A 13,851-nucleotide genomic window follows, 5' to 3' on the forward strand; every position below is an offset into this window, starting at 1 on the left:
CTCCTGTGCTCATCCCGTAGCCGGACACTCGCCAGCTTGGATGTGAGACATTGGCAAGACCTGTTGGAAAAGAGGCACTTGGCATCACTTTTGCATTGCTGCTTGGAAGGGGGTGGGGTGTGGAGCAGTAATGGAGTCTGCCACGCTATGATTGGTTAGTGCAGACTCAGATGTGCCAAGATTGGCTGAGAATTAGTCTAGTTGTTCTCTAATTGGCTGGGGTGGATAAAACTGTGGCATGTTTGGAGTTTCAAGTCTGTTTATGGGTGATACATGACATATTTGCGCATCAGTGACGTACTGACAGGAGTATTTAGTGAATATTGACTGTAAATTATTTCTCTTTAAGTCAAGGAGATGAAGTACATCACTAGGTCATGGTTTGGCAACCAGAGTTAAGATAGAGTTTTGTTTCCTTATCTATAAATTTGACTTGATCTTTATCACTGGGTGTGCAAATAGTACCATAGTAGTACATGCTCGGTTCTTCCTTCAGGGATTTTATTCCATTTATATCATAACAAAACAAGTGCAGTTGCTTCTTAATAGTGCCTTCAGAAATGATTCACACTCCTTGGACATTTTCAGATTTTGTTCCTGTTACGCTTGTAAATTTTGATGGATTTAAATGTTTTCTCTATTCACTTAACCAAGAAATTCAACACATTTGTGAAGCAGAAAATATTTTTCATTCAAGATAATTTGTTTTGAAAATTAAAGACTTTTATTTCTGATGTACAAAAGTATTCACTCTCCCAGATGCAATACTTTGTAGATGGGTTTTTGCCTGCAATTACAGCTGTGAGTCGTCCCCTTTGCACCTTGTTCCAGCATTGCCAAATTAGATGGAGAGTGTCAATGGAGAGCAATTTTCAGGTCACACAACAGACTCACAATGGGATTTATGGCTGGTTGGGCCATTCCAGAATATTAAATTTCATTTTTAAACCAATTTCTTAGTGGTTTTTATTGTGTGCTTTGGGTCATAAACTTTGGAACATGAATCTTAACCTGAAACACGAGCATGCTCTTGCTGTCTGAAACAGGTTCTCCTCAAGGGTTTGCTTGTATTTGGTTCAATCCTTTCTTTGCCTTGACACAACAAGTCTTCCAGTCCCTCTGAAAAACTCCAAAGCATGATGATGCTTGATGGTAGAGATGGTGTTGCTTGGGTTTGGCTTGCACCACGCATAGTCTTTTGCTTTCAAGCTAAAGAGCTCAACTTTGGTTTTATTAGGCAAGAAGATCTTGCAGATGGTCTAAGGTTTTGTCAAAAGGCTTCTAGCAAACACCGGGTGTGAATGATGTTAGCCAATCTCAGAAGTGGCTACCTGCTAGCCACTCAGAGGCCAAATCTGTGAAGAGTTGAAGAGGTTGTTGATCTCAGGATAATTTATTCCATTTCAGCTAAAGAACTTTGGATTTAAGATGGTCTCCTTCTCTAAATTTTCTGACAATTCCCTATTTTTGTCCAGTTGCTCAGTTTGGCTGGACAGCCTGACCTTGGTTGTACCATTGCCCCCCCCCCATTTTGTTACAGTGGACTTTGTGGTGCTTCTAGGAGAGTTCAAAGATTTGCTAATTTTTCTATAACTTTTTCCAACTTTTTGCTTCTAAATGACTTCATCTTGAAGTTCCACAGGTAGGTCCTTATGATCTTCATGACCATAAGACTGATGTCACTGATCTGATCTGCTGTTTCAGTTGAGACCTCACAAAATCAGTGGTATTGATTTTACAATCATGCAGTCGAACAGGTGGATTTGAAGTCAACATAGGCAGACCTTGTTGACATATATAGAGTGATCTCTCGAGAAAACTGAATACGTATGTCCCAGTGTATGTTGTTAATACAAGTGGGGGAAGACATCTATCTATATAATGTATTTCATTTTGACATCATAGAGAATTAGTTCTATAGCAGCAGAGAAAAATCCCTTGTAAATATATTGTAATTTTACTTTTTAATACCGTAAAACAAGAAGCTGCCGTATCTGTGTTTGATGATGCACCACAGACTGGTCAGGCTCACCAGGGGTAAACTGCTAAGTAGGGATTTTCCTCTAATGAGGCATCTTTCGAGTACCATACACAACCCCATGTAGGCCGAGGAACCCTCGCTGCTCGTCTGCCTTCGAACAGCCTCAAAGTCCTCAAACACAGAGACCAGTGGAGAGGAACCTCATTGCCCCACTCCAATAAACAGAGTATATATATATATATATATATATATATATATATATATATATATATATATATATATATCTTCTTAAATGAAACCATCAACGGTGGGGAAAGTTATGTATATCCTGCAACCCTGAGAGCGGGATAAGCGGTCTGATAATGGATGGATGGATGTATACATATATATGCGATTTATTTATTTGCTTATTTATTTTTCTTGAAGCTTCTTTTGATGCTGTTGACCTGCACGAGGCTGGCTGGTTTTTCATATTTGTTTGTTTGCCTGTTGCCAAGGCCCTGCAAGGGATGACTAGATGTCTGAGACTCTCCTCCTCCTTGTTTTCACTTTTTGGTTGCTTCAATTAATGACGAATTCAGTGATGAGAAGCGCTTAGCAGAGAGCCCTGAGAGTAGGTCTGCTTTTCTGAGTTTTTTCTTTCTTTCTTTCTTTTCTTTTCCTGTCCCATTCCTTGATGAAAAGATCTCTGAGGAATATGATGTAGAGATAAGTGATATCTAGCCAGACTTATTCCCATACTTGTGCTGCTTTTGGCATACTCAGAAGGTATACTTAGCACATTTGTACAACTCTAGACAAAGCCCCATCTCCTTTGTGGTGATAGCCACTTATACTTTTAAGCCTGCCTAACGGGCATACCAAAGCCTTGCTTAACATATTCATTTGTGAATGTTGTCAGTGTGTGCAGTCGGCTCCGTGTGGAGTCTTCTCGTTCTCTAAGCCCCAAGCCAGGGGAGTGTTGTGAATGTATTAGCCACTTAGCATATGAGCCTACATTTTCCCCTGGGTCCTGTTTCTGCATGCCTGGGTTGGGGCAGAGAGTCCACGTGCCCGACCAGCCAGAAAGGCTCCCAGCACCCACAGCCTCTCCTGGGGCTTGGTCGGGGGAGAGGCAGCCTGGAGCCTGGAGCTCCACTGGGCCCCTGAAGTGGGACCAGGAGATGGGAGCAGGCCAGTCACTCAGAAAAGGGAGGGAAGAGTTGGGGACACTAGAGAAATCAGTGAAAGGAGAAAACTAAAAGAACATATGCATAAAAATGGCACTTGGAAACAGGGATCGCCGATTCGAATCCCTCCAGCTTGGTCAGACGTCCCTACAGACACAATTGTCTGTGTCTGCAGGTGGGAAGCTGGATGTGGGTATGTGTCCTGGTCACTGCACTAACACCTCCTCTGGTCGGTCGGGGCACCTATTCGGGGGGGGGGACTGGGGGGAATAGCGTGATCCTCCCACGCGCTATGTCCCCCTAGCGAAACTCCTCACTGTCAGGTGAAAAGAAGCAGCTGGTGACTCCACAGGTATCGGAGGAGGCGTGCGGTAGTCTGCAGCCCTCCCCGGATCGCCAGAGGGGGTGGAGCAGCGACCGGGACGGCTCGGAAGAGTAGGGTAATTGGCCAAGTACAACTGGGGAGAAAATGGGGGGGGGGCACAGGCACTATCTTTTTTGTTTTTTCAAATATGTAGCACCGTGCCCACAGAGAGAAACAGTCTGGCAACTCAGCGGAAGAGATGCGGAAGTCAAGTCAAGTCAATTTTATTTGTATAGCCCAATATCACAAATTACACATTTGTCTCAAGGGGCTTTGCAGCAACACAACATCCTGTCCTTAGACCCTCCCTTTAACAGGGAGGAAAACGGGAAGTGACTGTGTGTTGTCTGAATAATGCTCTGAGATGCTACAGTGAGTGATATACTCATTAGATGTTAATAGAAAAACTCAACAGGGTGCTTAGAGATGATCAGCTTGTTAAATCTGTTGCTTGTGGAATTGAATGTTGGCCCACTGGCCTTGGATCAAGTCTTCAAGCTCTGCTGTTTATTTTTAAATACGTTTACTCTTTTGTCCTTAGAAAAAGGATGACAACACAAATAAACAAGCCATCGCATCAAACAGCCATGCCCATTAAATGATCGGTTCACTATTTTTCAACCTAGTCCTCATTGTTAGTCATCATTAGAAATATACAAGTTTCATTTATTGCTCCAGTATTGACAAACTTGCCATTTTGCTGAATCTCCCTGGTGGGCTTCAACACATTCTAATTAGGCAATTATCTAAACCTCCTTTTTCAAAAAGGAACTATCCCTTTTTTTTCTGGGGAGGGGGGGGTTTCTTCCCCCTTTTTCTCCCTAATTGCACTTGGCCGATTACCCCACTCTCCCGAGCCGTCCCAGTCGCTGCTCCACCCCCTCTGCCGATCTGGGGAGGGCTGCGGACTACCACATGCCTCCTCCGATACATGTGGAGTCGCCAGCCGCTTCTTTTCACCTGACAGTGAGGAGTTTCACCAGGGGGATGTAGCGCGTGGGAGGATCCCGCTGTTCCCCCCAGTTCCCCCTATCCCCCCAGTTCCCCCTTCCCCCTCAAACGGGGGCCCCGACCGGCCAGAGGAGGTGCTAGTGCAGCGACCAGGACACACACCCACATCCACATCCAGCTTCCCACCCGCAATCAATTTGTCTGTAGAGATGCCCGACCAAGCCAGAGGTAACACGGGGATTTGAACCAGCGATCCCCGTGTTGGTAGGCAATGGAATAGACCGCCATGCTACCCAGACGCCCCCTATGTCACTGTTTTTGAAGGCTTCAATTATTAACCTATTGAATCCCACTGAGTAGATTCAGCAAAATTAGGATGATGTCAGGCGTCATCCTAAATGATGTCCAACAATGTTTTAATGAGGTGTAGCTCAAAAAGAAAAGTGAACTTATCCTTTAAGTAAGATTCTCCCCTGGCGGAGATGAGAGGAGATGGGACTGTGCTTCACTGAATTGCCTCCTGTGAAAAAGAAAAACAGCCACTATGACAAATCTTGATCCATGCTAGGACCATTACAATAGCAGTTTCCTCTCTTGTCTTTGTGGTCCACCATTCCTCCCTTCATCTGCGCCTGTTCTGTTCTTTATAACCCTCTCCCTTGCCTTCTCTCTCAGAACCATCCCTCTCCCTCACTCCTTGATCGCTGTTCCGTGGAGAATCGGGAGCTACACTGACCTTGGGCTCTCAGAGCTGTATCTACCTGCCGGGCCCAAGGGTATGCAGAATGACAACGTGGTGTTATTGAACTGTCGCCGCAAGAGTGCTCTTCTGCTTGGTTTGTTGTTTTAACCCTCACGTGGGAGGGTTTCCGTTTGGGCTTGGCTTCAAGATACACATTGTTTACAGGAAAAGAGGCCTCTCTTTTGGCGTTAGATACACACATGGTACGGAGATGCTCTGGAAATCCTATTCAGTGTGTGCAAGTGTGTGTTAATCTGTTTGTTTGTGTACCGCACATGTACATATGGGGATGAGCAAACGTAAATATAATAATCCTGCATTTACCTATAGAAACATGAGCACTCAGTGGAAGTGGGTGGATATCCAAGCTTTACAGGGGGAAATGATCATGCTCACGCTGTTGAACCAAGATTTACCCAGTGGGAACACAGGCAAAGTCAATCCTCTGCATTGCCGGGGGGGGGGGGTAGCCATTGCTCTGAATCAAGCAAGCTAAGCTTAATGAATTACCATTAGCAAATGTGGGGCACCCCTTCTTTGTATCCTTTATTAACATTAGCAGGGAGATGAAACTGGGAGGAGGCTGACAATAGACCCTTGTGGGACACTTCATGAAACAGGGGTTGATTTAATACCCTCCAAGAGAAAGTGAAAAGGGGCCAGAGATCATGCTGCGAGATAGTCTTTGCCTTGCTAAAATAAGAGGAGTGTTGAACACTGAAACTAATTTTATGGCTGGACTTCAAGGGGACAGTTTTAATTACAGTGTGCAAGATGAAACGCCCGCTCCAGAACTGTCTTTTGACCTTGACATTGTCTCCGAGCCCCTCGAACTAAGCCTGGCTTCTGATCTGCTCTTCACTATATGCTTAAGGGACATTCTCGCATGCTAAATTCTATGAAAATGTCAATCATACTAACGGCAACTTGGTCGGGATGCTAGCATTGACTCCTCTCCACCCTCTATTCTTAACCCTGGTCTGACCCCTAAATCTGAATAGCATAAAAAATATACTTTATGTCTGACATTTCTTCCGCTGAGAGCTCCCGGCACCCCAGTGCAGGAATCAATGGATCAATCTTTATATATATATATATATATATATATATATATATATATACACTTGGACATTTAGATGCAATGCAATGGATTTTACATCCAGAGCAAGTTATAACAGGAGAAAAATCCAGAGTACGGGAAAAGAAAATGAAGAAAATGAAAGCTCAAAAATCAATAGAAAATAAAACAAATGAAGGAAAATTTAGAAGAAAATAAATGGCACAATTCAATACTGTCACAATTTTGATAACTTTAATAACTGATTTTGCTGCTTCCTTTGGCCGGCTCCGGGGATGCCTTGGGAATGCTGATGGAGACGCTGGGCTGAGGCGGGCAATTAGATCCATTCTGTGGCTTGTTAATAATTGAGCATTTGTTAATGGCAGGGTTGTATCAGCATCAGGGCAGACTGTTGGCTGCCGGTCAGATTAAACCCCGCAGTACCGACACGTGTTGCAGTGTCAATATACACACGTGTTGAGGCGCATGCGTGCACCTGAGCGTGTGTCCTTGTCCGTGCACATCTCTGTATGTGCTCGAGTATGGGCACTGTGTGTATGTGTGACCTTGTGCGCATGTTGGAGCCTCTGTGTGTGTGGGGGGGGGGGCTTTTATTCTGTTTGTATATACCTGTTCAAGTGTGAATATGGTTTCCTATATGCGCCTGTCTGGGTTGGCGTGCATAAAAGCCCTCTCCTGTGGTCCTGGACATTGTCTTCTGCATAATGAAGGACAAACCGTCGAGAGCGGTTGATTAGCATTCTGGTGGGTCCTGCCGCAGAGCCCCTCTCCTCTCCTTTCCTCGCCCCTTTCCTTTCCTTTCCTCCCTCCTCTCCCCTCCGCCGTCCTCCCCCTGCTCTGAAAGCTGCTGCAAGCATGTGCAGGCAGGCAGGCGAGCGGGCTGCAAAAAGGAATATTGCAGTGTGGCATCACCATGGCAACGGCCATGGTTTCTGACACCCGTAACACGGAGAGTGGCACTGTTGATCCATGAGACAAAAATAGAGAGAAAAGGCTGGGGCTGCCGCTGGAGCATGGCGACACATGCGGCGAATGTTTTTACCCGCCATATAGGAATGTGGGACCTGCTGTGCGGCACAGTATTACAGGGACGAATATACATCTAACTGTCCGTGTTCTCAAACAAAATTTCATGCTCAAGCAAACACACACACACACACACAATGACACACGCGGACGGACACACAAACACACACACACACGTGCAAATTTACATGTATAAGTTCAGAGACTTTCACCGGAGACTTCCCTCCTGCTCACCTTTCCCAAAGCTCCGAGCTTCTGCCACCCCCATCTGTGAGCCGTTAGAGGGAGAAAGGGAGGAAGAGAGAGAGAGGGACGGAGGGATGGAGAGATGGAGCCTCATCACGCTGCTTTGACAATGCACTCATCTGCTTCCCGTATCATAACTTGGCAGGCAAACTCCTGCACTGTAGCGGCGCAAAGTATGACTCACTGCCTCCATTTAATGTGGAAACACTGCTCTCTTAGACAAGCGTTTAACGCTTATCAGTTCAAACGTGTTAGCCCTCATTATAAGCGGCGGAGATAGAGATGGGGTCCTTAACCCGGGGGGGGCCATTAAGATGGAGTCGGGCAAATTGTCGGCTGTTGTGATACTAGAGTACGCTGACCCGAGGTTGAGGTCGCCCCGAGGTTTCATTCACAGGTGGGATTGAAACGTATCACATTTTGTTTAGCTATGATGTCACCACATTGCGTTTGCATTTGGTGTTCAAATGCAGATCTGGTTTTCACATTGGAATCCCTCTTCCTCTCACAGACTGCCTCATACATCTCACCCTTTTCTCCCCAATTGTATCCGGCCAATTACCACATTTTTCCGAGCTGTCCCAGTCACTGCTCCACCCCCTCTGCTGATCCGGGCAGGGCTGCAAACTACCACATGCCTCCTCCGATACATGTGGAGTCACCAGCCGCCTCTTTTCACCTGACAGTGAGGAGTTTCGCCAGGGGGATGTAATGCGTGGGAGGATCACGCTATCCCCTCCAGTCCCCCCCCCCCCGAACGGCGCCCCGACCGACCAGAGGAGGTGCTAGTGCAGCGACCAGGACACACACCCGCATCCGGCTTCCCACCCCCACCCACAGACAGCCAGTTGTGTCTGTAGGGACGCCCGACCAAGCTGGGGGTAACACGGGGATTCGAACCAGCAATCCCCGTGTTGGTAGGCATTGGAATAGACCGCTACACCACCCGGACACATACCCACATCCGGCTTCCCACCCCCACCCGCAGACACAGCCAATTGTGTCTGTAGGGACGCCCGCCCAAGCCAGAGGTAACACGGGGATTCGAACCGGCGATCCCCATGTTGGTAGGCAACAGAATAGACCGCTACGCCACCCGGCCGCCCCCGCTCTTGCAGTCTTCAGAAGATGTGAGAGGCTCAGGAGACGATTCTTTTCTTTGCACTTTTTGGTACTTCTCAAAACAGAGGAAAAGGTCGTCCTTGACAACGCGTTGCAACAGTAAAGGCATTCTCATGCTGCTGCAGTTATTGCTGGTAATAGTTTCATCGGACCAAGAACGCTGACACCTGGTCTCGTTCACCATCCATCTTCTCTCTCCTTTTTTTTAAAAGTCATTGTATTTGAAGTTGCTATCTGCTCGTATCAGTGTTGTGATTCATAGTTGGACCTGTTGTTTTGTTTGATGTAGATTGAAAACAATTGCATTCGGTATTAATTTGGCCAAATCTGTCTCTGACCACCTTCACCTAGAAACCTAGTCTTCATCTTCTTTTTCTTTTTCTTCTTTCGGCTTGTTCCCTGTTCCTCAGGGGTCGCCACAGTGGATTTTTGCCCTCCATAGCTTTCTGTCTGACGCATCCCTCTCCCGCAGTCCAACCTTCGTCATGTCCTCCTCTATCTGGTCTCTCCATCTTTTCCTTGGTCTTCCTCTTTTTCTTTTGCCAGTTATTTCCAGACCCAATACCTTCTTTCCTATATAGTCTATGTGTCCTCTCTGTAGTACGTGTCCAAACCATCTCAATCTTGTCTCTCTCCGTTTCTCCATCCTAATCTCATTAAAATCAATCTGAATACAATCCCAGCATCATGAGAGGATGGTGATGCGAGGAATAAAAGGGTTCGAACTCACTAGCTAGAAGAACAACAGAGCAAATGTATTTTTGAAACATTCTTTACAGCCAATCTTGCCAGCCTTCTCTTCTTTTTTCCTGAGACTTCTTGAAGGGCTGCCAGCATAATCCCTGGCCTCCCTGGGGTGTGCAGAGCTGTGTCGTTACGGTACCTCTGCTTTCAGTCCCCTTTCATTTGAACCTCCTTTTCACTTTACTTTCTTTTTTCTGTCCATTTTGGAGCTGTCCTTCTCCCCTTTTCCGCCTTTGCTTTCTCTCCTTTTCACTCCCTCTGTCCCTACCTTAGACATTCCAGCCATCAGACCTGTATTACTGCCTTTTTCACTGTTTGTGAGTCTTTTCTAATTCCACCCCCCTCCCTTCTCCCTCGCTCCCTCTGCTGCCTTTCCTCATTTGGCCAGCTCCTTCCCCACAGGAGTCCTCTGAAAAAGCAGAGAAAATCGAAAAACAAGCTTGTGGCAGCAGCACCGTATAGGGACGAAACTCAGACAGACCTGGAACATTCTCTCTCTCTTTCCCATCCGTCCTTTTCTTCTCTCTGTCTCTCTCTTGCTCTCTCTCTCCTTGCCTTTTTTCTCCCGCCGTCGTTGTTCCCTCCAATTATCCTTCTCCCCCGAGCCCATTCTCATCCCAAGGCATCATATAGCGACTCTTTGGCAAAAGCGTCGATATATGACGCAAAAGGTGCCCTTCTGCATTTGCAAGAGACGTGGCAGGTAAGTGAATATCTAACTTTGACACAAAACCTAACCACCGCCTAACCTGTCAGTATGTCATCAATATCCATATACCGGGCAGTTTGAGATTGGTCCGTACAGACTCCGTTGTGTGCTTTGCGTGTCATACTGTATCGACACTTTGGCAAAACATCGATATGACAGCAAAGCAATATTTCCCCCCCAATTATACTTGGCCAATTACCCCACTCTTCCGAGCCGTCCCGGTCGCTGCTCCACCCCCTTTACCGGTCCGGGGAGGGCTGCAGATTACCACATGCTTCCTTCGATACATGTGGAGTCGCCGGCTGCTTCTTTTCACCTGACAATGAGGAGTTTCGCCAGGGGCATGTAGTGCGTTGGAGGATTATGCTACTCCCTGCAGTTCCCCCTCCCTCCCGAACAGGCGCCCCAACCGACCAGAGGAGGCGCTAGTGCAGCGACCAGGACACATACCCACATCCGGCTTCCCACCCGCCAGTTGTGTCTGTAGGGATGTCCGGCCAAGCCGGAGGTAACACGGGGATTCGAACCAGCGATTCCTGTATTGGTAGGCAACAGAATAGACTGCTACACTACCCGGATGCCCTGGCAAAAGAATATTTAACGCCATAGGATAAGAATGCACTGGTGACTGTTTCAACGAGAAGCAGACACACCCAGCTGCATCCCAAATTCAGGCCACCACAGAGCGGTGTTTGCATGCAAACTGAAGGAGGGTTGGAGGTGTGATGGGTCTGGACAGAGTGAATGGGCGAACTTTCACTCAAGTCACTCCAGCCAGACAAGAGCATCAGAAAGTATGCATGCTGTTCCTTTGGGCCATTTGTAAGCCAAGATTTGCCAGACACCTTATGCGTATGGACATCAGATCATATTTACAAAGCAGACATCCACAAGCATGCACCAACACGCCATCATCATCGGCAGTCACTCGGGGTCAAGTATGCCCGTCCTCCCCCTGGGTGTTCAGGTGGGTGTAGAAGTCGATCCTGGAGCCGAATAATGGGAGGATGCCTGCGCGTAACAGTTTTTTACGTGGAGTGGCTGATGCTCCTGCAGCCACCACCCGGTCCTTGGCAGGAGGTGGCTAGAATCCAGTGGCATGGAGAACCAAGACGATTGGGGCCCACCCTCTGTTGCAGCCTTCATCCACCTTCACTGCCGTTGTGACCTGGAGACATCTTCCACCAGTTCCGCCATTGAGGTCTTTGTTGGACTGTGCTTCATCTGGATCCTCCCCCTTGACCTGTCCACCTTGGGTGACCCTAACCAGGAGCCAAGCTCTGGACAGTATAGCTCTTGGGATCATTGGTACACGCAAGCTTCTCCACCACGGCAAGGTGGCGATCCAGGAGAAGACGCGCACACACCATGTAAATAGAATCTTCCAGCTAGTTACACACCCACATATAAACCACATACACACACCCCTGTGCTCACACTTGCCCATGAGCCGTTTCTCTCACCTCCCGCCGTGCCCCTACACGGGTTTTCAACAACAACCCCATCTAACTGCTGACTGCTCGAATGTCCTGAAGGACGAGATACTGCTGTTTCACTATGAGCCCTGTTTGGGGGAAAACGTAGATTTCTGTGTAACTAAACTCGCCTCAACTTTTCACATTTGACTTTGGGCGGATGAATCAAAGTCTTGGATGACTGACAGAGATGTGCCATCCATGACAAGACGTGGCAGTTGTGTACGGTGGGTTTCGTGTGGAATATAGAACAACGTCGTCTCCTTTATTATCCTAGAAGCACATGACTAAGACGGGCTTTGTGAATCCTTTGTTAGCTCGGAGCGAGGCGCTGGCTGAGATCAATGCCTGTTCAAAGTAAACTGGGTCGTTAAGGGATAACCACCACCCACCTCGGCCTTTTCTCATCGACCGCCCTGGGAGAGATGGAGCGTGAGGGGAAGAATAGAGCAGTGAGCATAAACCTCAAACGAGGGGTCAGATTTACTAAAGAAAAGAAAAGAAAATGCCACAAATTACCCTCAAGTCGTTACGGTTTCGCTCCACCTTATTTTTCCAAATTAGTGGGGGTTTTACTTAAACTGGCGATGTAAGTGGAGACATCTGCGGCTAGCTTGTTTAAATTCGAACTCCACTGTTTACGAGACAGATTAAAAGATGCCAGGTAATGGTGCCGGCGCGCTGAAATGGGCCAGGAGCGGTAAAACGCAGCGTAGTTTGCCCTGCAGGAAAAGCTAGTTTCTGTTTGTCGGAGGCTGCAGGTAATCTTTGAGGGCTTTCACACAGCTCTTGGCCCAGAGCTCAGGTAATGTTCACACTAATGTATTCTGAAGTGGCCTAGCACTTTAGCATGGGGATGAACGGTGCTGTTTTCCCGGTCCCGGAGATCGCCGGTTCAAATCCCCGTGTTACCTCCGGCTTGGTTGGGTGTCCCTACAGACACAATTGGCCGTGTCTGTGGGTGGGAAGCTGGATGTGTCCTAGTCACTGCACTAGCACCTCCTGCGGTCGGTTGGGGTGCCTGTTCAAGGGGGAGGGGGGACTGTGGGGAATAGCGTGATCCTCCCACGCACTACGCCCCCGTGGCGAAACTCCTCACTGTCAGGTGAAAAGAAGTGGCTGGTGACTCCACATGTACAATTGGGGAGAAAAGGGGAAAAAAAGTGGACCCCCATATTGTTTGTAACCAAGTGGTACACATTTCTGTAGGTCATTCAGTGTCACGGCTCCTAAACTTTGGAATTTTCTGCTACAGAGTATCCATCACCTATCCTCCATCACACCTTTTGAATCTCATTTAAAGACTCAGCTCTTCTCGTGGTTTTACCCCTCTCTTTCTATCTCGCCTTCATCTGCTACTGCTTCTACTTTCAGCTGCTCCCGTTAGGGGTCGCCACAGCGGATTATCCGTTTCCATCTCTTCCTGTCCTCTGCATCTTGCTCTGTCACTCCAGCCACCTGCATGTCCTCCCTCACCACATCCATAAACCTCCTCTTTGGCCTTCCTCTTTTCCTCTTCCCTGGCAGCTCCATATTCAGCATCCTTTTCCCAATATACCCAGCATCTCTCCTCCACACATGTCCAAACCATCTCAATTTTGCCTCTCTTGCTTTGTCTCCAAACCATCCAACCTGAGTGGTCCCTCTAATATAATCGTTCCTAATCCTGCCCTTCTTCGTCACTCCCAGTGAAAATCTTTGCATCTTCAACTCTGCCACCTCCAGCTCCACCTCCTGTCTTTTCATCAGTGCCACTGTCTCCAAACCATACAATATTGCTGGTCTCACAACCATCTTGTAAACCTTCCCTTTAACTCTTGCTGGTACCCTTCTGTCCCAAATCACTCCTGACACTCTTCTTCTATCTCTCTCTTCTTCCATCTCACCTTCATCTGGTTGAATGAATTTTGTTATCATTCTGCTGTCATGGTCTTTATTATGCGATGTTAATAGTTACTATTGTTAAGCAACCTTGAGCTCTGGAAAGTTGTTATATAAGTAGAAATTATTACTATTGTTGTCGTTATTGCTATTTTTATCTACCTGAAATGCTGATCTAAGTGACAATGCTATATCCATTCTATGTAGCGCTGCCATTTATCACTATTTGCAGCAAGGTCGCCTGCAGCTTCGGAGCTACATTTTCTACATTGTATGAAGTGTCGCATGATTAATTGGCCCAACAAGTTTTATCCTGGGACTCGGTTCCTAAAAGTTCAAGGTTCGGTAAGTCAGAGTTAT

At 47.2% G+C, this 13,851-nt stretch overlaps 1 protein-coding gene across 1 annotated transcript in view; it reads left to right on the plus strand.

Annotated features, from left to right (window-relative positions):
- Positions 1 to 13,851, plus strand: part of gabbr2 (gamma-aminobutyric acid (GABA) B receptor, 2) — a 296,990-nt gene that overhangs the window by 221,398 nt on the left and 61,741 nt on the right. The window lies entirely within an intron of this gene.

Source organism: Lampris incognitus, chromosome 18, assembly GCF_029633865.1.
Source record: "Lampris incognitus isolate fLamInc1 chromosome 18, fLamInc1.hap2, whole genome shotgun sequence".
Taxonomy (NCBI): domain Eukaryota; kingdom Metazoa; phylum Chordata; class Actinopteri; order Lampriformes; family Lampridae; genus Lampris; species Lampris incognitus.